This window comes from Pollicipes pollicipes, unplaced genomic scaffold (assembly GCF_011947565.3).
Source record: "Pollicipes pollicipes isolate AB1234 unplaced genomic scaffold, Ppol_2.1 Scaffold_4295;HRSCAF=5057_pilon_pilon_pilon, whole genome shotgun sequence".
Classification (NCBI taxonomy): Eukaryota; Metazoa; Arthropoda; class Thecostraca; order Pollicipedomorpha; family Pollicipedidae; genus Pollicipes; species Pollicipes pollicipes.
Genome location: NW_023596461.1, coordinates 15,359,358 through 15,387,228, shown reverse-complemented (window position 1 = coordinate 15,387,228; position 27,871 = coordinate 15,359,358). Strand labels below are relative to the sequence as shown.

At 47.8% G+C, this 27,871-nt stretch overlaps 1 pseudogene; it reads left to right on the top strand.

Annotated features, from left to right (window-relative positions):
* Positions 1–27,871, top strand: part of LOC119097209 (chloride channel protein 2-like) — a 94,050-nt pseudogene that overhangs the window by 53,090 nt on the left and 13,089 nt on the right.

Genomic DNA, 27,871 nt, shown 5'->3' with positions numbered 1-27,871 from the left:
AGTCGTATGAAACCGGTTGCGATCAGAACAAAAACTTCCGCGGCCCGCAGAGCAGCAGCTTTCAAATGATACCCATATCAGCGTTGTTCGGCAGAATACCCTCATGGACCATTCGTTTATTCTGTCTGACTTTTATGAAGCTGCATGATGAAAGGTGAGGTCAAACATATTTAGCAAGCATGCCAACATGTTCGTTACGCTGCGAGAAATTGTACAATGCTATTGTCATGCATGGTACCGTGTTAGAATACTCAAATGTTGAGCGCATGTATGGCGGGGGTCATTGCATCATGATCCGTCTTGAACCAAAATGAAGCGAGCTTTGGTAAGTGCAAGTGCTAGATAACAGCATATCCTTTGTTTTTGTTAAGCAGAGTTAAGACATAAAATTTGGAACATGGTTCAAATTTGGGCTTCTCAAAGGGACACGAGGTAACGGATCAGTTATTAGCCCTAACAAAAATATAAGCGCATGCTTCGGCTTTTCCGGTTCTAGAGGTTTTCGGGTTGCGAACTTTCAAGCTTGGACAGTGTTTTCAATCCACAGTCTTGTAGTGACTGTATTCACTGACCCCAAGAAGGTCATGCGACTTTTGGCAGGTACAACTTGACCCCGTAAAGCTGACTAAGCTCAAACGTTAAATAATTCATCGATGCATCTAGATAACCCAATGTTTCAAGCTGAAATTAATTGTGAGAAGGTGCTAACCTTCGTCACAGATTAGTTTTGAAACGCCCCTTAAAATAATTATTTGAATCATCCGTAGCGATGACGTTTGTAGTCAAGGCCTGGACTGCCACCGGCACCTTAGCAGCTGTTGTGCAGAGCGTTCGTATTTAGTCTGGAAGTTATACGTTTTTCGTGGAAGCCGGGAAGAGAGAGGAGGGTGACAAAAAACAAAGAGGGAGAGGTCAAGAGAGAAAAGGATGAGATTGAAAGTGAAGGAGATATTTCGCGCATTTTGCCGTCATGCATACCATGTTCGATACATACTATGGCAGAGTAGGGTAAAGAAATTGAGGGCGCGGTCTCAGGACAAGTTACCGAGAAGGGGGCGACAGTGGGCCACGACAAGTTACTGAGGAAGGGGCGACAGTGGACCAGGACAAGTTACTAAGGAAGGGACGGCAGTGGACCAGGACAAGTTACCGAGGAGGGGATGGGAGTGGACCAGGACAAGTCACCGAGGAGGCGGCGGCAGTGGACCAGGACAAGTTACCGAGGAGGGGGGCGGCAGTGGACCAGGAGAAGTTACCGAGGAGGGGGCGGGCAGTGGACCAGGGACAAGTTACTGGGCAGGGGGCGGCAGTGGACCAGGACAAGTAACTGAGAAGGAGGCGGGAGTGGGCCAGGACAAGTTACTGGGCAGGGGGCGGGAGCGGACCAGGACAAGTTACTGGGCAGGGGGCGGCAGTGGACCAGGACAAGTAACTGAGAAGGAGGCGGGAGTGGGCCAGGACAAGTAACTGAGGAGGGGGCGGCATTGGACCAGGACAAGTTACTGGGCAGAGGGCGGGAGTGTACCAGGACAAGTTACCGAGGAGGAGGCGGGAGTGGACCAGGACAAGTAACTGAGGAGGGGCGGCATTGGACCAGGACAAGTTACTGGGCAGGGGGTGGGAGTGGACCAGGACAAGTTACTGGGCAGGGGGTGGGAGTGGACCAGGACAAGTTACTGGGCAGGGGGCGGGAGTGGACCAGGACAAGTACTGGGCAGGGGGCGGGAGTGAACCAGGACAAGTCACTGAGGAGGGGGCGGGAGTGGACCAGGACAAGTAACTGAGTGGGGACAGTGGACCAGGACAAGTTACTGGGCAGGGGCAGGAGTGTTACCAGGACAAGTTACTGGGCAGGGGGCGGGAGTGGATCAGGACAAGTTACCGGGCAGCGGGTGGGAGTGGACCAGGACAAGTTACTGGGCAGGGGGCGGGAGTGAACCAGGACAAGCAACTGAGGGGGGGGGGACAGTGGACCAGGACAAGCAACTGAGGGGGGGGACAGTGGACCAAGGACAAGCAACTGAGGGGGGACAGTGGACCAGGACAAGTTACGGCGGAAGGGTGGCAGTGGCCAGGGACAAGTTATTGAGGAGGGGCGGCTGTGGGCCGGGCAAGTTGCCGAGGAAGGGGCGTCAGTGGAAATGTTGTAGAGAGCAAACAAGCTGTGACGCCCAGCGGAATGCACATGTCGCATTGGCAGAATGCACATGTTTCATAGGCGGAATGCGCGTAATGCATTTACACAGATAGCTAGGATCGCTTTTGAGCTAGAGTGGGAGGGAAAAATTTCATCGCAAAAATATCGTGCCTGAGTGAAAAAATCAATTCACAAAAGATGGAACTTATGAGCTCGTGACTGATGCTTCAGCAAACAAAGACATCTATTTCAAGTTGGCATGGACGTAATATTAGAAACCCGACAAAACTGTTTTGTTTTTTTAGCATATTAGGCGTTAAAGTGAAACAGAATACATTAAAGCTTCATGAGAGTGTAATGAGCATAACAAACTATTAACACCAATAATTTTATACTGCACTTTGCACTTCCCTTCCACAGCACTTGAACAAAACAAAGGAATAACACAACACAACAACATAAACCAAAGCAAAGAAATTCAAAAACAAAATAACAACAGAAAATTCAACAAGCATAAAACACTCAAACAAAAAACAACCTTGGACTCCCACCCATCAGCCCATCGCCAAGTCCAACACCATAAACATACCTCTGACTTCCGTTGAGATGGGGTCAGGGAAAACAAACATTTTGACACTGTTTCTTACAAAATACCAATGCTTATTTCCATGAGAGTAGCCTAACTATGCCTAACCTAAAGAGGCCTTACTTCATCTCATCCTGTCTAACCTGTTTGTATCACAGCAGCAGTTGTGAGTCACTGATTCTCGCACAATTCCTATTGCCACTTGCCATGCACTTAACCAACTTAACCTAACTTAGAGTAGCCCATATGTTGAACATCATCTCAACTCACCTATCTGTTGACAGCAGCACTTAACATGATAAAGCTAATTTTTGGCTGATTTCAACTAGCATTTTTATTCAGTTAATTTGTGTATGTTTGTTGACATGAGACAAAGTTGGCAGCACACAAATCAAAGTACTTTAAATCACTCTGAACAACTTATATTGATTGCCATGGTTAACCTACGTCAAAAGCAATAATGAGTATGCTCCACAAAACAATTTCTCTTCACCAAAAACAACATAACTTTTGGAAGCGCCTTGCCAGTATTGCTGCCTGCCTTTTCAACTGCAGCAAAGGCATCCATTTAGGCTTGTTTATTCATACTTAATGACAAAGTTTGAGATGCTAGCTTCACATTTTACATGGGATGGTCCTGGCCATTTGTTACATACCAATATTTAACTCATAATATAATGGCTATGCAGCTTGGAGTACCCCTGTGTTAATAGTGCATATATACAATACATTCATTTGTCAGTCAGCAAACCATGACAACTATAAAAAGCATCTAGTTAAAGCGGCCATGGGGGACCACTTCAAGAAATTTGGGGCAAGTAATCAAGAATATGGAACAAAATAAGCCCATTGCATGCCTTGTAGCATCATAATTTGTCTTATGACAAAACTCGATGAATTAAAACAGAAAATGGCTAACACTGATCACCAATCTATGCGTTGAAAGCAGGTAAGGCAAGTAATTACTTGGTCCACAGGAGACGTACTGGCTTCTTCCTGCTCCCCCAAAACAAAAAGTTGGTACTTTTGCATGGTTTGCTGGCAGACAGAGTCATCCCACTCACCTCCAAATATAAATGTTTACCATGCCCACCAGCCTACAAGATTAAAATATGAAACTAAGGGGGAGGGTGTGTGTGTGCATGATAAACATCTCCAGAGGGCAGAATTTCGCCATCAAACACTTCTGTATTAACTGCGTGTGGTCTGTCCCAAAGCCCTGTATAGCAGCATTAGGATAGCCCTGTCAGGTAGCCTGGTGAGTTATACACTCGAAAGGCTTAGATTTATCATTGTTGAGCACCGCCATGAACCAAGATAACGGTTAACCAAGGGTTTAACAGGGCAAAAATGGCGGTAGCAATAAGTTCCGTGCTTCAAATTGTCTCCTTCATTCCCTGTGGACTGTTCACTGTTGGGTTGCATATCAAACATGTTTGGGCGGCTGGCGAACTAATCCAATTATATGCATTGAAATACGTATAAGTTTGCAGTTGGACCATCTTGCGGGGAAATTGGTCAACATTTTAAGCAACAGATGATATCTCTAAAGGCAATCGAAAAGGAAGGAAGAATAAAGTGGTATCACACTGGTATGATACCAAGAAAAACGTAGTTAAATAGATATAAAGACTGATACGTTTTGGCACAGTTTTGTACTCAGCTGATTTGACTCAAAGTCTGTTGACATGAGTGCTCGAATGGTGATATTCATCTTGTATATTTCATTTAGAAAACATTTATCGGTTTGTTCACTCCTGCATTTCTGGAGTGATGCAATTTACTGGTCAATTTTCTTCGGGAGAAAATAAATACGTGGGGTAAAATTGCCTTCCAGGCCTTGGTGGTGCTTGCACCAGGGTCTGCTTTCGTGGTGTGGTGGTGGGACCAAAAAAATACGGGATGCGTGAAAACCTTGCATTTGGCACACAGCTGCCGATTGTGACGCATTTTGTAAACAAACCAAACTTAATGCGTGCAAGCGGCTGGGTCGCTGGGGTTCTTGGGCTTGGAGGTACCTGGCGCCCTTGCTCTGTGCGTACATAGACATGATTCAGATGTAGGTGAGGCAGGACATAGCCACAGGTGTCCAGGTTCTGTGGAGCCTCGCTTTTGCTTAGTGGTTTCAAGTGAGCTGTTTTGGATGACATCTGAAAATCTCAGAAAGAGGAATAGGGGTTTGGCATGTGCGATTAGGCAATGCCAGGCATGAGTGAAAAATTCACGTAAAATATGGAGAGAGGGAGGGAAAAATTCCTCCTCTTGGGGTGTTGCTTTACACCCAAAGTCGGCAATTCTAGGACACTACATTTACATGATGCATAATCAGCATGCTCATGCTGCACAAGCGGACGTATAGAGGCGGTAAGTACAGAAATATGGTAAGACGGTAAATGCCATGCCTTCTTGCCCAGACGTGATTGTGAAAATCCTTTCGTCACGATGTTCGCACGCGCGCTTCGCGCCTCCGATCCGTATGATGCTGCCGCAGGCGAAGACAAGGCTCGAAATATGAGGGAAGGGAGCTCACATCACAGACTCCTCTAGCCCACAGATGTGGTGCAGTGTCGCATCTGCTGAGGGGCCATGTGTGCCGCGGCCCCGCGTTACGTAAGTCGCATGATTCTGCGCCGACGGACGCCGCGGCCGACTCAACTCGCCGATGGGAGGGTCGGGTAACCGTCCCGAAATATACAAATTATCAAAGATCCCTTGGTTTAGCTGAAGCCGAGCAAATAATAAAATCAAGATGGTTTCCGTGGAATGCCTTCGGCAGGTTGGCGTTGATGTTACTTGCAATAGATTACGAGGCGCACGAGACATTGCAGACATGGCTCCGTGCGGAATGGATACTGTTCCTTACGTAAGCCACTGGATTGGCTGGGCTCACTCGGCGAATTTGCTCGGGGTTGGGATCGCGCCGTTGCAGATCATGCTGTGGGGACTGCGGCGTGGTTCCGACCCACGTGATGCCGGCGCTTCAAAGTCATCATTCACCCCACTTAACATATAGGCTTTTCGTTTATTTGCTGTGCATTTCGTTTGTAAAGTATCAGCGTTGGGCAGCCGCGAGGCAGCTGCGTAACGTTGCAAATTCGCACGCTTGTTCTCCAGTAGGTCCCTACGTGGAACCAGGAATGGCGCCAAACGGCAAGGGTGATTGATTGTCGTGCAGCCGTGTGTTGGCTTCTCCGGCTGCACCGAGGATCGTTTGGCTCTGAAATAAACGGTGCCCGAGCTGCACTAAATACCAGCCCCCGCCCCTCTGCTGAACACCAGGCCGATTCCCCGCCTGAACAGTTGGCAGTCCTCCGTGACGTGCAACTGGCAGTCCTCCGTGACGTGCAGCTGGTGGTCCTCCGTGACGTGCAGCTGGCAGTCCTCAGTGACGTTAAGTCGCGAGGAAGCCTCGGCTCAGATATGTGGGTTGCCGGGTGAAAAAGCACAGTTTCAGCTTACATGTAGACACAATTTCATGAGCGTTACTCCAAATGTAACCATTTTGAATTTTTGGTGTTAGCATGTTTTGATGCTTTTGAATTCGCTTCATGTAAACATCCATTTAAATCTACCGAAATTCACTCGTTGAAAGCACTGCAGGACCTGTCCAACGTTATCATCGGTTTAAATATTCTCCTGTTGCTTTAATCATAACGAAGGTAACAAAATGCAAAATGAACTTTTTCCCATACGGGGCACATTGCAACATTTTGCAACACATTTCCCTTTCCCCACTCGAGCACGCATTGACGGTAGTGTTCCAGTTTCTGGGTTTCTGAGTTGAGTTTCTGAGTTAACGTTCTGTGGAGCACGCCCGCGAAAAGACTTCCGTGCTGATTATGTCAAGGTCACCCAGGCATCCATCACGTCATGCAAACGTCATTCATATCATGGCATTTCATTAGCCGTGCGGCGATCAAGGCAAATATAAATATAGTTGGCGAGTGGTTTATATCTAGTGTTCGTATGTACGATTTCCAAATAGAATGGCCGTCAATTGGTTCTCAATTACTTTTGTGCAGCTTATGATAACGCAAATAATCAATGGTGTATTGAGAAGCATGTTTATTAAATAAAGACGCGTGTCGTCTGAAGCATTCTTTTCCACTTAAGATCATACCAATAGTTATATGTAAGGTTATTCCACCGCATCTGATGCTTGCTCCAGTTTCTTCAAATACGGAACACTCCCCTTAAAAGTGAAGCGACATGCTGCTGAGGATGTTTTGTAAGCAAAGTTCGTGATATTCGCGGGATGGCGGACATGATCAGGTAACTAAAAGTGCCCCGCCCACAGTCCAGCGTTAACATAGCCATGCGGTAGCACAGGCAGCACGTCAACACGACGTTATCATTACAGGGAATGAACAAGTCGCTGCAGCCCAGCTAAGAAATAGTGAAACAAACGAAATATAAGTAAGAACAGCTGGTCTATTTGCACCTTAGATAAAGAAGCAATCACAAAAAACAGTGATGAAGATATGCATCCGTATATGTCCGTGTATATTAATCACCGTAACCAAAACTGATGTCTGCAATATCTGAATGGGAACAAATGCTTCCTTGCGCACACTTGGGCGGTTAACAAAAATCAAACTGTCTCCGTTTCACCTCCTCATTCCCACCCCCTCCAAGCAGCCTCCAAGATACTTCCCGTCCAAACGCACGATGCTTCGAGTAGTACAATTCATTTTAGGGGATTCATTGTATTCATTTTTGTCCTCTGACGAAGTATAACGCAGCTACCATAGCTGGACGTAGGCTCATACCTTATTGCCTTTCAGACAGCTGCTTCATCCGTGTTTTGTCGGTGCATGGATGTCGGCACATGATGCAAGACACCGCGCGCCCGGTTCCGCGTACCTGGATATGACTCGTCCTCCTCCGGCCTTTGCAGGCGTGTTGTTCAGCATAGAGGTGACGTCGGTGTACTTTGCCGTTCGGAACTACTGGCGCGGCTTCTTCGCTGCCGTCTGCGGCGCCATGGTGTTCCGCCTTCTAGCCGTCTGGTTTGAGGATGAAGGTAGGTGTGCAATGGTTTGAGGACCAATTGCAATCTAGCGCAGGATTTTCCATGGCGCCAAACACTATATCTGGTATACAAATATTTCGTACGGTGAACCCTTTGATAGTATTGAGTGAGGAATTGTTAGGAGACTCCTTTGAGAAACAATCTCAAATCTGTGCGTGGAGTTTTCAAACGCACTTCAAACGCACACCCAAATGATGCATGCAAAGTACAGCTGGACGCTCTCCGTGGTTTTCTCCGGCCCCGCCCCCCCCCCCCCCCCCCCCGCTCCCCGCTGCTCGTGACCGGGTGACAGCAAGATCCAACGAGATCGGCGAAGTTCAGCGTCGAGTGGAACGCTTAACCTCGGTCTATTGCCTGCTCGTGCTTGATTTTTCCAAGTGAGCTTGGTATTAGTCTCACATTCTAACTTGCTGTGATACTGCCTTGAATAATGAGGAATATTTGGGCGCACATCTGGAAATTACTTATTGTCAGAAAGCGAAAAGTAGTGTATAAATAACGTATTTTAGATTTCCAAAAGCACGCACACACACACACACACACACACACACACACACACACACACACACACACACACACACACACACACACCACACACACACACACACACACACACACACACACACACACACACACACACACACACACACACACACACACACACACACACACACACACACACCACACACACACACACACACACACACACACACACACACACACACACACACACACACACACACACACACACACACACACACACACGCACACACACACACACACACACACACACATATATATATATATATATATATATATATATATATATATATATATATGTATATAGATGTATTTGAATTTCCAGAATACGGGTATGAGTACGTCTTTGGGTACGGGTATGAGCACCATGAGCACTCCTCGTCCTGATTCTTGTAAATATTAACCCAGTGCAGAAAACCGCAGAATGCCGCAGTGCCCGGTGCGTCACGTGACCTTTGGCGCTACCGCTTCCGCTGGCCGCAGGTCATCTCATTTGGGGCAAGCAGCGAACTCTCGGCAACTCGAACCCTAACCGGCACCGGTTGGGGAATCGAAAGGTGGACGCTGGAGCCGACAGGACTATTTGGGCAGACAAATGTGGCCTATTATTAATGCCGCCGTTTTAATAACATTTATGCTTTCATGGATTTGATCAGGAGGGGGAAAAACGTCGAAGAGGAATGCATTGTACTTATCCTTGCTGCATTGGAATTGCGTGGCAGCTGCCAGTTCATGGCACGCAGCTCAAATTTCATGTTGAGAAATACTTTCATGCGTTTCATGCCCAGACGTCTTCCTCACATCTTGTAGCTTAATGTCATGATGGATCATATCTTAAATAGGGTGTAGTCTAATTTCTCCCGAGTGAGCGTCCTCGCGTCGCTGGTAGCCTCTTCGAACACTCAGATCATTTGTTAGGGCTTCGTTCTGTACGTGCTGTTTGGCAATATAGTTTTGAATCTTGGTTTGATAGTTGATAAAAAGTTGTAACATGCAAGTGGCCCTTCCATTCCGCAGCAAGGTCCTTTCCGCCAGCCCAAGCAGGGATCTTGACAGCCAAAACGCCAGGACTTAGAGCAGATTTAGGAAATATTACCATGTTGTGACGACCAATCGTCGCCGTTTGGTGGGGCAATAACTCCTCCTCACCAATGACGATGGAGACCACCTCACCAGAGATGTTTGAATGGCGCCTTTTAAAACCCATAGCGTTCCTTCAAGGATCCCTGTACCAAAATCCTGGGTGGGCGTACACTGCTGCTAAAATGGAGGTCGCCCTGGCCTTTACCGATGAAATTGTATTTCGGTGACCTGATGTAGCACCTAGAAATGACCAAAAATGTTTTAAATTGTTTCCTGATTGGTGCTGGAAATTTGGCAACCTGCATGGATATGTTAGGTACTTCTGAGCCTTTGACAGGCAGCCCCTCTCCCAGGCGGTCACGGGTTAAACATCCGCGGGGTTTTCTGGACGTTTACATCTACGCTGCATTCTTGTGGCGATTGCCAAGTATGACATTCTATGTAGGCATTTGGTGCTGAGGTATGCACGTAACGCGCGCCCTTCACATGCTTCGTGGCGATTTTGCACAGCTTGCCAGTATTTCCATGGCCAGTAGTACCAGGCCAGGTTACCAGCCTCCATACAAATTACGAAAAATAAAAACTGATGAGCTTGGAAAAGCTGTAGTTTGGTAAATGTTTGCTGCCCCCCCCCCTTCTCTCACACATACCCCGCATTCTCATACCCCGCTGGTTTTGTCCATGCAATAATTCAAACTTTTACCATTTTCAGAAACGATAACTGCCTTATTCAAGACTGACTTCAAAGTGGATTTTCCATTTGATCCACAAGAGCTGTTTGTTTTTGCACTAATTGGGTAAGTCGGTTTAGTATCTGCTGCGAGTCGCGTACTGTGGCTCGCAACACGTTGGCCTTACACTGGCTACGAAGATTTACTGAGTTTAAGTTTTATCCATTTAAAAACTCGCAACGCTCTGCCAGAAAATTTTCTTCCGTTGTTTATTCACCGAGTACGTTTCCATTAGCTGTTGTTGCAGGCCATTCGGTTAAGAAAGGAATAATTTTGTCACGAGTGACATACATACATCAACGGTGTAGGCATTGGCAGAATTTCTTCTCATGATCATTTTCTAAAAGCATGCGTTATGCAACAATGCGACGTTACGTATAGTGGCTTGCATCAGTCAATGTGCGAGACGGCCTCATGCCAGATAACTAGACCACGACGTTCAGTAGGGCGGGTTAGTGGAGCCGTCTCACAAACTCACTGCCGATCGCAACATCTGTGGCCTGTCCGCGCTGCTGTCTCGACTAACCCTTCTGACTTTCAGGGCTGTGGCCGGCTTCGCTGGTGCATTCTTCGTGTGGCTACACAGGACATACGTTGTCTTCATGAGAAGCAACGCCTGCATGAAGAGCTTCCTCTCGAAAAAGTGCGTCAGAACTAACGGCCTTGGTTTGTTCCGCGGGGTGTGGCCATCGAACCGTGAAAGCCAGTGACATCGCTATTGTGATGTGTTCACCTGTTATTGTTAACGAACTGCTCTCGTTTGGTGTATTTCTACCACGTCGCTTGCGTTCGTGACGGTAGGCTTCACGTGCCTTCAACAGCTTGCTTGAATATATTGTACCATCTGCTTCACTTCAAGCCTGATTTAGTTCGGAATGCCAGTGTGTAAGGCATGTGTTTGTGTTGTAAGTGTTCACAGCTCTGTCCTTGAAGCGCGGTCCTCCGCGGGCTGGGCCGAAAGCCATCCATGCCTTTAGACAAATCGCTTCCGCTAAAAATCCATCGGCGGCCGCGCCGCAGGCCAGCGCGTTTGAACGTCATTCACGTATCAGCGTCGACGGCGGGGATCTTGTTAATTCATCGCCGCCTTTTCCGAGCCATTCGGCACGCGCGCTGCTCGTTTGAGTTTCGAATCGCCCGTTCTGTCGAGGCTCCCGACCGCCGCACCTCCGATGCGATGCGCATGTCGCTCGCGCTCCCTCCGGACGGCTGTGACGGGACTCACTCTAACCGATGCCGATGCCGCCCGGCTGCCTGCCACAGTCGCTTCCTGTACCCGTTTCTGGTGGCGCTGTTGATCTCTTCTGCCACCTTTCCCCTGGGTCTGGGGCAGTTCCTCGCGGCCGACCAGACCACTCATGATCAGGTTAGTGAGCTTAGGCTTTCAACTCCCCCCGTAATGTGAGCGCAACCTTTCAACTCACCTCGTAAGGTGAGCTCAAGCTTACAACCCACCCGGTAGATGGCGTGGATGCGCTGTCAGTGTGCGATCCTGCCTTGCCTGCGTGATTTTCAGGTTTTTAAACGTTCAGGTGTATTATATAGTCTCAAATGTGTAGCAAGCCACGATGACCGCCACTGGGGCCGATGCCCTTAGATGTTTTCGAATGTTTAAAGCTGTTGTTCGTGCATTATCTTGGCGGCGTCTGATGAAGCCAGCATCTGCAAGTGGATTATTCCAGAAAAGATCAGCCTTTTACAAGATTGAATGATTTAATGGACCACAGTTATGATCCATGAGACGAGAAAGCCTAGTCAAATGCAAGTTTCTAAAGTCTCAGCGTTAATGTTTGTCGTCATTGTCAACATATCTTTGTGTGCCGGCTTTCAGGTTTTGGAGTTATTCGCGAACTTCACTTGGTCTTCTGAAGAGCTCTCTGTAGACGAAGCCGAAGCAGTGGATCACTGGACAAATCCATACACCAACTTCTACATCAACTTGTGCATATACATCTTAGTCACGGTGCGTATCCTACCACTCGCTCCCTCAGTAGAGTGCTCTGGTGTCGGTCAGGGGTGGTATAGGTGGCAGCACAATCGAAGCGGTCGTGGCTGGGCCGCGGATCAGTGCAGCCAGCGTGTCCCTGACTGTGTGTTGGTGCGGGGTGTTTTGTGCAGGTGCATAACTCATTTTTTGTGTTTGTACGCACGTGCGCTCTAGGGTCTCATTCCAGTTAGACTAAAACTGGAGTCCGGACTTCTAACGTTTCGGAATGTGGAATCCAATAATAGGATTATGGCGTGGATAGATCAGACATTTGGTGCACTTATTTGAAAACAAAAAGATAGGATTGGGACCTGGAATAGTATTCAGTATCCAAAGATTGAGACTGGGACTCGAACTGGGTTCTGGAAACGATTTCTGAAGCATAAAACGCCGACAAAATTCGTTCACATTTAAGTTACGACCATGATGACTTTCAAATACATGTGAACGAGATAAAGATCAGCACTTAATACTCTCGCACATTTTGTCAGCTTTTGCATCAGGACTGAGCACCCATGACCAATGAAACACGTGACATTGGATAGATGTTATCATTATTTGTCACTGTATTGGACCCACAATGAAAAATTAACAGAAACTTCGGTAGGTTATGTGTCGGGCTCGGGTGGTCGCGACCTACGGAAAATGCTTAGTTTGGTGGATGTTTTCATTTTGACTGCAATCATGCCATGTATTGTTTAATTGTTTTTAAGGTGACATGGCCAAAGACATGGATATAAACGTGTCACGAACGGTCTTTTATCATTGTTAATAGAGAGGTGCGTTTCTTTGCACAAAATAAGAAATATCGCCCCTCCGTTCTGGATTTTTATTCGGAAGGCAAAACACTGTGTGAAAGAAGCGATGTGTGGAATAGGCGTTTCACCAGAATGCAGGGCAGGGATCAGTCGCTTGCAAAGAGTGACTGCTTACGAGCTCATCACCTTTGAACGGCATCCATGCAACAAAACCGAACGTTTATAGGCATGTTCGGCTGCGGAGGTCGTGGCGAAACTCACAGCACGTCTCCAAAATGCTCACGTTAGATTTCAATATAAGGTATTAGTGGCATTACGCTGTGAGTGAGCGCCCGGTCCATCAAAGTGCAAATCAGGAAACAAATGACACGATGCACGGAGCTAAAGATAAGCACACTGGGCGCTTCTTAAATGGATGATGAGAACCATAGTTAATTTGATCGGACAAGGGTCAAGGCGACAGGGGTATCAACATTAGGTAAAGACACTCTGGAACCTGACGTTGTAAGGAGATATTTCCATGGGGTGGTGATTGTCTGTCCGTACAACTACCACGATCTCATGTCTGTTCGTGCTCGTCTCATATCTGTCCGGACTTCAGATCTCAGAATACATGGTAAACAGTCGCTTCAGGAGGACTCAAAATGCATACATGCATTGGTGCATTAACGTGGGCTCCGGTGGGGGTCAAACTGACTCCTCCTGAAGGTTTTTCCAGAATGGTTTCTGACTGGCGCGGTGCAGCCGCACCAAATTTTGCATAGCTGTAGATAGCTGAATAGCGGATCGTTTGGTATCGAAAAATTAAATGTATGTTGTAAGGTCGCTGACCTACGGTAGGCCAAAGTCAGGCCATAGGTTCTGCGTAGTCAGTGCCTAGGGAATCTGCAATCTGCTGCAACAACGGAGTGTCAGACGAGACCATGCATATCGCAGATACTTTCTTAGGCAACACAACAATTCAATGAATAAATTCCATTAACCTAGGGTCAGTTTTGAAGGCCAGACAAAGCTCAAACATTTTTTATTCTAGGGCTCGCTATGTGGAGTAGTTTTTTAAATGGGGTATCTTTTTTAGTTCCTGAGATCTCAGCGGGGTCAAATTTACCCCCCCGAACGAAGGGTATGTACCCGGCCACCCGGACGGATGTTAACGTGCCCATAATCCCGTCAGTTTTCCCAGCATAACTGGTCATGTCCTTGCCAACTGCGCACAATATTGTGGACAAAGACGGCTGGAAATACGAAAACAAGTAAAATTTCCGAACACGCATCACGTGAAAGCGCATACCGGTTGCTGCTGTGATTACAATGGCGTAGGTTATAGTGAATATGGCGGCATGCGGCATTTTAGCGGCGCGTGCATGAACTGTCACGCAGGGACACTTAGCTGTATGGTGCAGACACCGGCAGGTTCGTTGCCAGCACCAATCGTTCATACTTCATATCAGGCATTGTTTAATGCTGTCAGTGTCTGCCAGCAAAGCATAAGCCCGATGCACACGTTGCGAGGTTCAAAAGGAATGAAATCAGTGGTGTTTTGCGGTTTATTTTAATCGTTCTGGTCTCAACACGCATCACAAAGTCCTATCAGGCATTCTTTGGAGCTGCCGTAAAAAGTGAGCACCAGCGGCATTTGAGAGGCAGAGTACGCACCGCGTTACAGCGTTTCGCGGCCCGTTGCTGTATGAGCTCCAAGCACTCTGGAGTGTTCTGCAGCTTATGGCCCTGATGACATCGTTCTGCACTCCGCAGCGTCCCGCCAATGAAAGCCCGGCGACAACACTCGATAACAAGTGTGATTATGGATCGCTGATTTTGCCTGCTAACTATGCGACAACTTTGAATTTATTCGCGCTGAACAAGCCTGTATTGACCAAGGAACTCAGAACGAAGAGCCTATGCCAAATGGAGAAACTTTGAGAGCATCTTATAGGACGACTTATGCGACGCAAAATTCGAATATTGAATACCGCGATGCGCTTTGGGATATTTTTACGCATCTGTTTTGCATCTGATCACACGAAGTTTGTTTAAATAAGGTAAACTTTGGTGAAAACTTGACGGCAAACGTAGTTTGTAGTGGGTCCAAATGAAATGTTACCGGGATCAAAAGTCACAAACCGTTTCCATCGGGCATTCTGCATAGGGTTTCGCAGAGAGCCTGGCCGCTCGCAAGGCAAATGGCAACTGTTCTGGTGTGTTTTAGTTGTGTTGAATGTGGCCCCAGTGGTTATTACGTGTAGTCCGAACCACATTCTGCAATCCGCGATTTAAGTTTGTCGGCGTTACGAGAAGGCCTATTGCACTGGGTGCATCTCCATTGAAGGCATATTGCACTGGGTGCATCTCCATTGTTTTTGTGCGGTATTTGTGAGGTGCACAGACCATAAATGGTTTGGACGCATTGCATACTGTTTTAGAACTTCTCCATCAAATGCACAGAGCGACGTTGCATCAAAAGCTGTCTTGACGCGGAATGCAAGCACTAAAGCCTTGCTATCCAGAGTGCCGGTGTAATCAGCCGCATTAAAGGGTCATGCCACATTTTTCGTGTTTGTCACTTATTGTTGGATCAGACACGTCCGATTTCGTTGCTACTGTTTTTTTTATACCAGTTTACTCGAAATCCATCTGCACAGTCCATGATTTCAATTGGAAGTGGTCGCTCCTGCGGAAGAAATCTTAGTGGACATCCTGCCCACCGCCATGAAATAAATACATTTAAAGTGTTTACCTTTTTCCAATGTATGCATCCTGTGATGTTTGCAACATACCAAATTGTCAAAATGCTTGTGTACCAAATGCTACGAAAGCTGGAAACACCTTTTAAAGAGAAGGATTTGCGAACATGAAACTTTTTGTCCTGCCATTTCAACGATACGTTATAATAAGTAGGGGCTTTGCTTTGGTTTTCCCCTGTAGGGTTTAGCAAAGCGGCTCTTTTCAAAGCGCAGCTGGGCTTTCAGAAACGGAAAATGACATGGTCTTAAGTCACACACCGGTTCAAACTTCAGACCATGCCCTTCTCGGTAACTAGCCTTTGCCGCCCGCTGTGCCAATCACAAACATTAATTTTGACTGACGTCGTTCAAACCAGTAGAGGTGCCATTTTTGTGGGCGCAGACTCGCAAGGTGCAGGTTAAAACAAGCCAAAAGTCGTACCGCTAACCCGAACAGCTGACAGCGGCCCTCAGCAGATTCTGCCGTCGTCATGACAACGGTGCTCATGGCGGCAACGGTCGTGACAACAGCAGTTGTCGGGGACTCTGGATGCACTCTGGGGCTACCAAGCAAGGAAGAAATGTAGTGCCGCCACGAAGTGTCGATAGCGTAATTTTATGTTTTGACTTAACCTGAACTTTTTAAAACCCGACAAAAAACTCAAAATTGTCTTCTTATCATGTCTTGGTGGTGCTGAAGTAGCACTACCCAGTGCTGTTATTAGGCGTAAGTTGTACTGAGGTTTCACCAGCGAATGTTTCGCCAAATATGCCTCAAAGATGAAAGAGTCCCTTGAAATTTGAATAAGACGTCAGAGCGCTGCTCAAGGTGAACTTAAACGTTTGTCGCACCGTTCAAGGTCAACGTAAGCTCATGTTATGCTATTCAAGATGAGACAGCGATTGTTTTTAAATACAACGAAGGCCTAATTCATGTAGGCGGCAGCAGCTCGCGCACGAAACGCGTACGCTTGTGAAAAATTCAAACGAGTGGTCATCATTCGAAACGTATGTAAAATCATTTCCTGCAGGTGATGAAAATTGACAGTTAACACACCGTGCGCTCTAGGGCGCGGTAGAATCGTAAGCCCTGCAAAAAGAGCACGCATTGTGACTGCCTAGAATCATGTCAGTTGAAATGCCCACATTCATAGCTGAACACCGGTCTCTAGCAAGACAGGTGGGTGCCCTGGACTGGAGTCGTAATTACAGCTTTGCTTTTCCTTTTCAGTGGCAGTAGGAGATGTTCGGTGCCTGTCATATCGCAATAACTCTGATGTCCACAAAATGAGAAGAAATGGCATGCCATGCAACCGAAATGATTGCACGGGATCATGTCAAGAAAAACAATTTCAGCGAAAAGGGACGGAACAAAATGAATGTGACGACAGCGTGCTGCTCTAGTCAGTCTGTCTTATAAGTTACGTTTATATCCAAACGGAATTTCAGGGACTTAGAAGGAAGTAATATGACAAAATCCAGGGCATATTAAGACAGGATGTTACAAATCAGTTTTTTTAGTACGTTATTCGACCCTATAAATAGAATTGTCGCAGACCAATTTAAGGATGCCATTGCGTCATTGGTCCTTTTGATGATCTTCATCTTGAGCCAATCTCTACCTTTGCTTGTCCAAATCATTTTGAAGGACTTAGGTAGGTAGGTATATAGGTATTTGATTGCTAATGCTGCTAAGATCAGTTATTATATATGTTTCGTCACTGGTCCTTTGGATCATCTTCATCTTGAACCAATCTCTACCTTTGATTGTCCTAATCATTTTCAAGGAGCACGGGTATTTGGCTGTTAATGCCGCTAAAATCATTTATATGTGCTCCTCTACCATGATCCACAGAGTTCCGAGCACCTCCAAAAAAACAGACATCAGACCCCTGGCAGACACAGAGGGCTCCGGGTGCTGACTTGCTTAACATACATAGCGTTGATAAGAAAGTGGGTTTTAAACGAATTTTGGTAACCGGAAGGTTCAACTTACCGTGCTGGAGAAGTTGTGCTCGATAGAGAAATGATAAGCGCTTTCTTAGAAATCAGCACTTGGACGCTTGCATAATATTATACAATTCACGGCCCGATGGTAGTTTGCTGTGGTCGTGCTTCGTTGCATAGTGCTAGCCCGCCCTGTTTTTTTTTTAATTCAGAAAGACGAGTGGCATGTAGCCACTGGTGTCCTGCCGCAAAGTACGGTCATGTTAACGGTGCGATGGCCTGCCGCGGTGCTCAGGTGCTGTCCGCTGATGCTCGTTTCAAGTTCTGTGCGCCTGCGGTGTCGGTATCACGTCCCACCCTAGTGTGGAGGTGCTGGTCGTTGCTGTTCCGCCCAGCTCTGTATGGCAGCAGGACCGATGTCTCACCCTGCCACGGTGATGACGCGGCCGCCGCTGCTGTTTCGCCGCAGTTCTGTATGGCAGCAGGACCGATGTCTCACCCTGCCGCGATGATGACGCGGCTGCCACTGCTGTTTCGCCGCAGTTCTGTATGACAGCAGGACCGATGTCTCACCCTGCCGCGGTGATGACGCGGCTGCCGCTGCTGTTTCGCCGCAGTTCTGTATGGCTGTGGTGGCGTCCACCCTCCCGGTGCCATCCGGCATCTTCATCCCCGTGTTCAAGATGGGCGCGGCGTTCGGCCGTCTGGTCGGCGAGTGTCTGGCAATGTGGTTCCCGCAGGGGGTCCGCTACGGAGGCCACATCTCCCCCATCCGTCCAGGTCAGTGGCGACGGTCAGCTCCGATGCGGCACGTCAAGCCGGCGCGTGCCTGACGTCTGCCTTCCACTGTCGTGCTGTGTGGAAAACAATTCTCTCAGTGCCTGCCGACACATCAGTATCTTCTGGTATATCGCAGGCAGTTGTGATCATGCACGCCCGTAGTGTTGTCAAAAGTTTAACAAAAGTAGAAACAGCTGGATCTTAAAAAAGTGTGAGTAATAACGTTTTTGTTGACCAATGGCTATTTATGGTGGCACTACGCCGCTGACATCCAGTTTGATAGTTTTATCTCAGCCTTCTTAACCCCTGAAGAACCATTGAATCAGTGGAGATTTTCCGATGCATCAGACGATACTCATTATTTCATTCGACCAAGTCACCTGTCAGTTTACTGACCTGCACGCCACTAGTAAGGTCACAAGTCCAGTTAAAAGTAGCAACATTTGGAAAGCTTGTAAATATCTACTGAATGCCCCATGTAAAATTGATCGAATGTCTTCGATGGCACTTACTATATGTATATATGTATATATATATATATATATATATATATATATATATATATATATGTATATATATTAATATCTGTCTGTTTAACGTGATGGCAGTAACACGAGTAAATTGAATTAAATAGATGAACCAGAACGTTTGCTCCAACTTTCGCACACACTGACGTGCAAACTCAGAAGCTGCTACCCGCCAACAAAGCGTCGCCGGAAAAGTTCCGCTTTTTCCAAAGTCGCAGTCTCAAAGAGCAAAAGAACTATAATTTTGTTTTGCAGCTCCTAAATCAGTTCTAGGAAACGTTGTCAAAACAGATAACCCCTCAACAGGAATACCTTTGCTACGAATGGTTAATTTAATATATCATTGTGATTGCTGCTGCACGTACGAGACTTGCAGCGGCAAATAGTATTAGCAAGATTTGGGGTATTTCGGCAATATATAACATCATCATTTCCGACATCGGCGTCACGTGTTCTCTCGGTATTCTCAACGCGTGCATGCGGTCTGACATCGCTTAAGTGAAATACAAGTTAATTGCAAGTTAATTGCAAATCAAACAGGATGGTGGGATATCCGAGGTAAACACGCCGTTGGCATTGCGTGGGGGAAATGGCAATGCATAATTTACGAAGTGGCAGGTAATGACCGTGCTCACGTGGGGCTGCAGACAATGACATTATTCGTCGACGCCGCGATTCTCGACGTCGCATTAGCGGAGTGACGGTGATGTGTAATCACACGGCGTGGCTAGTCAAACCTGCCTCGTATCGGTGGCCCTTTGACCTCCCGTGAATCACGGACGCGCCGCCGTCCGCTGCGGGCTCTGCTCGCCTGCCCACAGTTTAGAGTTAGAGGACGACGCTCTTTACCTGGTGTGTGGTCAGGTCAACATGTCCGACCCGTCACAGCACTGCGCAAGGCGGCCCTTTGAACCGCACGTTGCCAACGGCATTTTTTTCTGGGTTCCCTCACCGCTGTGGGCAGCGGCTGCCTTCAGCTGTTGCCGGCCTCTGATCTTTACTTTCGTTTTGTCGAGAAGAGCACATTCTTTTGCAAATCGCCGCTCAGAACGACGTTGGATGGCTTCGCTGAATGTGACCGTGGTATTTGTTTTGGTGGTCTGACGGGCCATTTCGCTCAGCCGTTCCCCAGTCGCCGGAGCTGGTCCGTCGGGTGGAGCGTCATCTTCGGCGCTCTGCGTCCCGCGTCGCGACTCGGTCCGTTTTGCCAGCTTCTACCGCCGGGGGCTCGGCTGTGGAGCGGCTCGGTGGCGTGTGTTCACGAGCCTGCGGAGCCGAGCCCCCGGACCCGTGTAATACGGCTGGCGCGGGTACATTCTGCGGAGGCCAAACTCCGCCTCCTCGGCTGACGAAAGCACAATAACCAATGCTCACAATCACACCCAGTTTTCGCTACTCTGTTGTCGCAACCACTCAGCCAGCCGCTGCTTGAACATGATTATTGTCAGAACTCTTGGGAGTTCAACCCTTTTCGCCCACCGTACTGCATACGCCAAGCCAATCCAAATGTTTTCTACCATTGTGTTACGCAGCCGACGTGACCCACACTACGCACATTTGTAACAGCCAATGTCTGCGACTACAATTGCCCGCTCCCCCCCCCCCCAACCTCCAACCACCGAGCTTGGAGCTCAGGTTGGCCAGACCGTCTGTCCCATCGTTATTCGTATGCATCGGGTATCTGTGTTATTCTTCTCATGAAGTATTTCATTGTTATATTAACCGTGTTGGTGTTCGTTTAGACCGGTTCCAAAGTCGGAGAGACATCAGGCATGCACTGGGACGGTTGCCAGTGGCGTTAGCCGGCCTTTCCTCCAAACCTCTGGATGGTGTGTTCACGGAGACGGTCTGTTCCGACATCGCACGATCCAGGAATTGTTGGCAGTTGCCACAGATATTCCGCAAAGTTCGGAGAAGTTTGTTCAATCAAGAAGTGCGACAATCCCGGGGAGATCCAATCAGGGGAACATTGCTTCCCGCAAAGCTGCTGGGCTGCGACAGCTTCCACATAGCAACACAGCTCGAATCGCCACTGTGTGCTACCACTTAGATGCAGTCCACAACACGGGCGTGGCGGTGAGTGTAATGATGTTTCCATATTTGCGTGATCTAGAACAGCTTGTGGTGCAACCGGTACCTTTGCTTCTGCTGTGCCATTGCAGTTTCATTAACGAACTATTGTGCCCTGCAGTTCAAATTCAGCTGAAGCTGCAACTTTGTTTTCTTAATGCAGAGGGGAGTTTTCTTTTCAGTTGTGTCAGTTGTGTGTCAGTTGTGGTGCCCCCCCCCCCTCCCCCACAGACGTTTTGAGAAAAAGTCGTTCAGATCCCGAGACAAACACATTTTTTCTCATTGTGAGAGCAGGAATGGCCATCTTTCCTATTCAGCTTCCAACATATGCTGTCGAAATACGTCCTTCACTCACTGTGACGGTTGTGCTTCGGGGTGAATGTAATTATTCAGCTGGGGTTAATTTGTACGTACCTTTTTTGGCTTCGCAAGTGACATGATTCATCCATGACGTCATTTACTGGCGAGCTCCGTGCATGCTTGAGGTGGACATAGAAGGGGACAAATGTGAATTAAAATGCATGTCTGTCAGGCTTGGATACGTGCTAACGTGGTGTTGTTGACCAAACACAAAATCCACAGGCATTCTTTTGCGTAATTATCCCAAACAATATTCAGCTTATCGTTGCAACACCCCTTTTTGGGGCACGAGCTATCATTTCAAGTGAGTACCCCGCTTTTTTGTTCGTTCACTCATTGCTACACCAGACGTGTGCAAGTTGATCAGCAATGCAATCTCTTTTCGAAGTCCTCCTGAATAGCTTAGGATGTTTAGTTGAAGTAGCGACCCTGCGGGAGAAATCTCATTTGACTCCCTGCCCACCACTATGAAAGAAATACATTAATTTGCATTGATTTCTATTTTGTGTGTTCTGTCACACTCGAAGGTATCAAAATGTTTGTGAACTAAATGCTGCGAATGCTCGCGACATTCCGCTTAGACAACACAATATGCGAACATGAGGATGTTATCCCGCGAATTCGATAAAACGTTATACTGCGGCTTTCATTTCTCCCCTCTGACGTTCGCCAAAATGTCTCTTTTCGAGGTGCACTTTGGTTTTGGAGATAGAAGAATCACATGATCCTTGTGACGCACTAGTTCAAGCTTCAAACAATGCGCCTCTCGGTAACAGGCCTCTGCCCGATCGGCCAATCACAAACGTTTTCTTTCGCACCCAGGGAGATTTTCAGTGGTTTCCTGGATAAAGATAGCTGCGACTGCAGGAAAGAAACGTAATGTTGTAACAAAGCCTCGGCAGCGTTATTTCGACCTTAAGATAATTAAAATTGGCCTCCTTGGTTCATATTAACAGTCCTGCAAAGGCAGTAACCAATGCTAGCATTAGACGAACTAGTTCTGAGGTTTCACAAGAGTATGTTCTTAAAATATGCTTCAAAGGCGGCACACTACTTCCTTTAATCAAGCACTCCCAATGGGCACAGTACAAATTTGCGTTTTAACATTCCTGCGAAAACACCCACTGAGCACAGCTCTCATATTTCAGTGCCGCGACACGCCCCGACAAAACTCTTCTCTTCTCAGAGCAGCACGCACACGATGATCCCCTCCAGCAACACTGGTCGCAGCGGCGTCACTGTACCACATTCACAAGCATCCAGTCGCTATGCTCACCATTGCAACATTACCTCCACGACCCATACATAAACAGCCCAGTGCAGACGATGCTTACCTCTGTCGGACCGCGGGCCGTGGACAACGCGTTCCCAGAGGCGCCCTCCTTTTCGGGACGCTCGCAGGCGACCCTGCTCAGCTGACGCCAGCCGTGACCGCCGCCCCGTCCGAGCCCGACCGGAAAGAGCTCGCGTGCATGGAGAGTCAGCTGGGAACCGGCCCCGTAGGATTCGGCCCGTGCTTCCTATCGGCAGCATCGCCCCGTCCGTAGCCTTCGTGTTATCACGGAGATAGCTAGTAAGACCTGGGTAATGATTTGAGGAACCTTACCCGTACAGTAGGCATATGTCCACCAAAATTTTACAGATGGGCACGCATTTCAAGAAATGACGTAACGATTAACCTATCAGCGATAACGCATGCATGATTGTACTCAACGCAAACATAGCGTCTATGGCCACCCTTGTCGTCTAATCGAGTGTTCGCGTGGTGCGCTTGTCACTTCCAGAATAAAATTGTAATTTAAGCTATACCGCTAACAGCCCAAGACCATCTTCGCTGACAACGAGAACTTGCCTCATGACAGCTCAAATTCAGTTTCGTGGTGCCCTTAGTTCTGATATCTTCCAGTGGCCATGGAGCCGCGGTGTTCCTATTGGTGCCTGGATCATGTCCGTTCTGACTCCACCTCAACCCGACAAATTCATCAACGTGCTGCAGTACAGATCACCACTTCGGCGGAGGCGGTCGTCATGATTTCCTAAACAATCCGGGAAAGGGAAGCCAAAGTTATGCCAGTATTGTTGCTGAACTCATTCAGTGATCAAGTATGAATGACTTGAACGAAAAAGTATGTCTTCAGAAAGTATTTTAGTTGTGAATTCCCTTTGGGTTGTTTATCTTGATTTGACTTATTGACAAAGCATCCCCATAGAGTGACGTGTGAATCCGGTTTCACCATCAATATGCGACCTTGGCGAGCACAAACCTTGCATTTTAAATACACAAAGGTAAATGGGGAACTAGTTCAGAATTGATTACAAATCACAGTTCACGTATCGAAAAAAGCGTTTTGAAATACGGTACTGATGATCAGTTCTCAACAGTCATCGATCTTTAAGCAATGCGATTTCATTTTTATGTGCACGGAAGCTTCATCATAAAATTTTGGCAAGTTGTTCAGTGCGTTAGCGAGGAATGTTATTCACATAGATATGACAGTAGCAATATCCTTCTTCCTCGCAGAAAAACCAGCAGAATAGTGATGTAGTTAGGTTAATATTTCGGCAACATGCCTTTATGGAAGCAATAGCAGAACCTAACTACTTATCCATTATTCTGTTTTTTTCCAGGAATAAAGCTATTACTACTGTCTTAACTAAAATTGTGTCTTGCAAAACTTGTATACAAAAAGAATATAACAATTTATTTGCACTGACCGATATGTGTGAGTTACCAAGATTGCCTAGCTTAATTTGCGACACCATCGGTCTGATGATTACGCGCCTTTCATCATCTCACTTGTTGGCCTCAAAGGAAGGCATCGAACTGGTTCGTAAAAAACGACAGGTGGTTGGTTTATTTTCTGAAAAGTGCGCAAGGTCAAAGTGGTTTGTGTATAATCCTGAGAACTCTGATGACATTGATAAGCTACGGATCATCAAAACTGTTTACGCTTGTTATGCCCTACGTGCGGCAAGAATTAATTGTACTCATGCACAGCTTCGGCCATTGTGGAAGGGAAATTGAGAACTACAGAATGTCAGGTGCTAAGAAGGGAATTTAGAGTGAAGCACGGAATGTCTGACAGTTTGAGACAGGCAAACTATGTCAATTTACGTCTTGGCACGCTTGGCAGCGAGCGCATTGGATGTTCTAGTAACAATTACTTGATACGCGATCGGTCATCTAGGTATAGAAACTCGTCTGTGAATATCAAAGAGAAATTACCAGCTCTCCATTCTGGTTGATTGGAGCCATCGATCTCAGCATGAGCGCTTTGATCTCCGTAAGAGGACTCAGCTCAGATGCAAATGAAAGCCTGCAGTGCAAATTGGGGTTTAAAGAAACGTTAACCGAATGCCGGCGTGATCTTTTGCTACGCCAGCGGAAGATTGTACGATGAAGCAGAACTGGATTTGGTGCCTATTAGAGACTCCGCTAAAATTAGATGTGGGTACAATGCGTCCAGTGACTTGTATGCATTCTGTGGACGATCGCAAGCAGGGCGTGTGCTGTAAAAAGAACATCGCTTATACGCGTAACGCAACAGGTTCGGCCACATAGTCAAACGCAACGAGCGGCAGGTAAATGCATGTGATGGAGCCGTGTTGTCTGAGGACTATACAACCCAGTCTCCGCATCGGTCTGCGCATCTACCAGCCTTGCCGTACGCTTTGGCGGATGGCGCCAGTTGCATCGGAGCTCTGGACGGTGCGCTCTGGCGGGAGGTGTCCGTTACACCGGAGCTCTGGGACCGTGCGCTCTGGCGGAAGGCACCAGTTGCACCGGAGCTCTGGACGGTGCGCTCAGACTGGAGACACCAGTCACACCAGAGCTTTGGGTCTTGCGCGCGACGGGAGGTGTCAGTTACACCGGAGCTCTGGACCGTCCGCTCCGGCTGGAGGCTCCAGTTGCACCGGAGCTCTGGACCGGCCGGCGGACGAGAGCGGCGGCAGCGAATGGCCGGGCTTGACTGGCCAGTCAGGTCAATCAGTCTGCAGCCAGTCCGAGGGCGCCCACCATGCTGCGAGATCGAGTTCAGGTCCCGGCAATACGGCTGATGTGGAAAGATATGTACCTCTCTTTGTGGATAATGAAGCATGAAATTGGCAATGCATACAGCGAGATTGGCATAGGAATCGCCAGACAACGCTGTATGAAGTCATTTGTAGTGAGAGAATAAGATCGGAACCTGCCCTCAGTTTTTCACGACATGCCTCAATGCACGCAACTGACAGGAAACTGACGAAAACAACGCAATACGAAAGCTACATAACAGTTGCAGGCCATAACTCATCGTGTGCATGCCGTGAAACCCATTTGTACTTAAAAGTATCATATAAATGAAAATGAGTTGTAAAATAGTTGCAGTAAACAACATTATTTCAAATTTTAACGGACAATCTAAACCATATTTTACCTGCATAAAAATATCAGAAACGAATTTGATAGCCAGCCCGCAAAAAGGTTCCGGTCGCTTGTCAAAAGATGCTTTAAGCTGAAATTTTCAACCTGTCACACATTTGCTTCATCTTCCACGATATGCGCACCACCATTACGGGCACGCAGAGTTTGCCTTGACCCTACGTCTGGCGCGTTTATTCCCTCACTAGTCGCGTGTCTACCTTATCGGAGGGCAGATGGCTGTTCTGACGGCGCGTCCCAGCGCTCTATGACAACGTGTCTCTGTTGTCCCCGGCGGCACGTCCCGGCGCTCTATGACCACGTGTCTCTGTTGTGCCTGGCGGCACGTCCCGGCGCTCTATGACAACGTGTCTCTGTTGTCCCTGACGTCGCGTCCCGGCGCTCTATGACAACGTGTCTCTGTTGTCCCTGGCGGCACGTCCCGGCGCTCCATGACAACGCGTCTCTGTTGTCCCTGGCGGCACGTCCCGGTGCTCTATGACAACGTCTCTGTTGTCTCTGACGGCACGTCCCGGTGCTCTATGACAACGTGTCTCTGTTGTCCCTGACGGCACGTCCCGGCGCTCTATGACAACGTGTCCCTGTTGTCTCTGACGACACGTCCCGCGCCACATGACAACATGTCTCTGTTGTCCCTGGCGGCACATATATGTCCCTCGTGGTGGCCCGTCTGTTCTCTGTGGCGGAGTTTCTGTGTCAGGCATGAAGGGACCCCTCTGCTTTCTGACGGCGTGTGCCTATTCATCCCAACTCTGTTCTCTCACACAGTTATTCTTTGTCTGACAGCACGTAACTCTACTCGATACAGGAAACAAAGGTCTTCAGCTCCCGTTTTGCGGCATTATGAGTTAGGAGCTCTGAATTTCAGTTATCGATCTTCATTTTACCGGGGGAAATAAGCGGTGGAGTCATCCCACTTCACATTTCACTCGTGGCCATAAATCCAGCTTGAAACGTTGAGTGCTGTCGATATAACCAATGCTTGCACTCCAAAGTTGCCTTATCAGTACGTTCTGGCATATTTAGGATTGATATCTTAGCATAAGAGACTCATATACTACATACTCAGTATCGTACGCTGTACTCACATTGTTGCATTCTGCACTCATATCACGCAACCGCGCATCCTGACGTCGGGCGTTTGCTGTCGTCTGCCGACGCGCAATCCCGCTCTCTAACACCGCCTGCGTGCCGCTGCCTCAGGTGGTTACTCGATCGTCGGTGCCGCCGCGCTAGCCGGCTCCGTCACGCACACCATCTCTACCTCAGTAATCGTGTTCGAACTCACCGGTCAGATCACCCACATCCTCCCAGTCATGGTGAGAGCACGCTCGCGTTGTCCAGGTCTTGGTGAAAAGCATGCCCACATCGTCCAAGTATTGGTGAGAGCACGTCCACATCATTCAGGCCTTGATGAGGGTACATCGACGTCATCTAAGCCCAGGTGAGAGCACACCGACATAATCTATGTTTTCGTTAGAGCACACCCACATGTCATAGGTCTTGATGATAGCTCGCCTACATCATCTAGATTTTAGTGAGAACACGCACATCCTGCCATTCATGGTAAGAAGGCGCTTTGGCATTGTCAGTCTTGGTGATGCTCCGCCTGAACATCACGCATACTATGGCAAAATGTACATATCTCGTCAGACCAGGTGAGGGCACACTCGTCAAATGAAGCGCATCTTGTTGATGTCAGATTATGCCCATTTTACCGCCAGTCATGATGACAGCACGCACAGCCCGCCAGTACTGGTAAGCTAGTGCTACTTCAGACGTGCCTAGTGTAGCGGCGGTGCATACAATGACCGATGTTTTGCCGTCCATAGCGGAAACGCGGTGCACAACTGCACGAGCTTCTGTTTTGGCCGTCGCCTCGTTAGGTGGGTGGGTGCCACCCCGAAACGGCATGTCTAATGTCACAATAACAAAGCGATAAGAGATAGCGTCGTAGCCTTTGGCTTAGCCGGCGTGTTGCGTGTTGTTTTTCGCAAATAAATGGCCCCACGTCATGTTGAGCCGCTGAGCTACGACGTGGTCGCCGAAACTGTGCTTCTCAGGATCGCTCAGAGCAGACTCGAATGATTATTTTAATGATGAAGATCACCCAGCTGATCAACCATCACCAGTGGTTTCGATGATCACGACTAATCTTACCGCTACCGCTACTGCTACTGCTACTGC